Genomic DNA, 2,057 nt, shown 5'->3' with positions numbered 1-2,057 from the left:
GGCAGAATCGCTATCGCGCCGAACAAAATACTTAGCGGCTTTTCATCCGTCTTTATGTTCTGAGTTCAAATTCCGCCGAGGTCGACTTTGCCTTTCATCCTTTCAGAAATCGATAAAATAACTACCAGTTGAGCACTGAGGTCGATATAATCGACTTGCCCGATCCCTCAAAATTACTAGCCTTGGGCCAAAACTTGAAGCCAGTATCCTTCGAGATGAAATGGGGTGGGGGTTGAGTATAAAGGGATTTTCTTTATTGAATTTAATCATTAATCCCTTCCTTTTTCATTCTTTTTAAATGTCTTTCATTTCATTTCATTTCTCTGGTATTTCTCATCCTAGCTTCCCCCTCTCTCTACTAACTCCCTTTCTTTCTCTATATTATTCCCCCTTTCTTTTTCCCTATTCTTTCTAACTTTCTTTCTTCAATTCCTCGTTCTTTCTTTCTTTTCTCGCTCATTTTACTCTGTCTTTTTTTCTATTTTTTCTTCTCTCTTTCCTCTTTTCATTGTTTTTCTCTTTTTCTTTTTTCTTTCTTTCTTTCTTTCATCCAATTTTATTTCTTTGTTTCTTTGTTTCATTCACGCATGCACTTTTCTTAAGTCAATGTTGGTTTCTTCCTTTCTTTCTTTCTCTTTGTCTGTTTGTCTGTGTTCTTTTGCTTCTTGCCTTTCATTTTTCTTTCTGTCTTTGTTTCTTTTTAGTCTTTCTTTCATTTCCTATCATTTCCTTCTTCTTCTTCTTCATCATCATCATCGTCATCATCCTCGTCCTCATCGTCCTTTTTTCTTTGTTTCTACTCCTATATTTTCATTTTCTCTCTTTTGTCTTTCATGTGTCTTATCTTTGTCATTAATTTCAGTCCACTGTATGCGCGCGCGCGTATGTGTACGCGTGTACGCATGTGTGTGTGTGTGTGTGTGTGTGTGTGTGTGTGTGTGTGTGTGTGTGTGTGTGTGTGTGTGTGTGTGTGTGTGTGTTTGTGTGCATGAAGAAGGGAATGTCTATGTGTGAGAGCGAAGAAAAAGAGATTGTGTGTTCGGTTGCGCGCGCACGTTTGGAGCATTACAATCTCCCGGTATGCTTTGCAACAAAACTTCTTCCATCGGTTATACTTTCAGACTACAGCAGCAGCAACAATAGTAACAACAACATCAATGGAAAGAACAACAACAACAACTACTACTACTACTACTACTACTACTACTACTACTACAAAGGTAGGAGTAACAGCTGAATCATGAACAACAACAGTAGCATCAATTGTATCGTCAGACGATCGAAACCCCACCACCACTATCACCACCATCGCCGTTATGTGGTCATACGACCTGCTAGAAAGTGTGCTAAAAATCTCCTTCGAATTTAAATCCTACCGTCTTGAAATAAGATGGAGTCTATATATGGTTTAGTCCTATAGACACAATGCTCGAGAGGAAGTCGAGGTGGTCACGGACAAAAATCCTTTCAACACAAGTTAAGTCCCATAAGAGCCGACCAGGGCGTTCAACCAGAATAACAACAACATCTGTAACAACATCGCAGGACCCTCTCTGATATGCTGGAAATAACAACCAATTTTCATTAAATTACATCTTGCTTTCCCCCATTAAGTCCCGTTATCCTATAAATAGGAAACTAAATGAGAACATTAAATAAGCTATATCACGTTGTTTCGGTGTCCTATTTATAGGACATCGAGTATTTCCATTTCTACTTGAACTAAAGGAGTTTTAATAATTAATTTTTTTTTCATTTTAACCTATTTTCAATCATCTGTAAAAATTTAAAAGCAATATTCAGAAATTTAAGTACTCTGGGACTTAATGGGTTAAAAAAGAAAAGTCACACTGTCTGCCATTATAAATTTACATAGAGTAAAAAGATGATCATACATATACATTGGTATATATATATATTCTTTTATTCTGTTACTTGTTTCAGTCATTTGACTGCGGCCATGCTGGAGCACTGCCTTTAGTCGAGCAAATCGACCCCAAGACTTATTCTTTGTAAGCCTTATTCTATCTATAGTACTTATTCTATCGGACTCGTTG

This window comes from Octopus bimaculoides, chromosome 9 (assembly GCF_001194135.2).
Source record: "Octopus bimaculoides isolate UCB-OBI-ISO-001 chromosome 9, ASM119413v2, whole genome shotgun sequence".
Classification (NCBI taxonomy): domain Eukaryota; kingdom Metazoa; phylum Mollusca; class Cephalopoda; order Octopoda; family Octopodidae; genus Octopus; species Octopus bimaculoides.
This window is presented reverse-complemented; position numbering follows the sequence as displayed.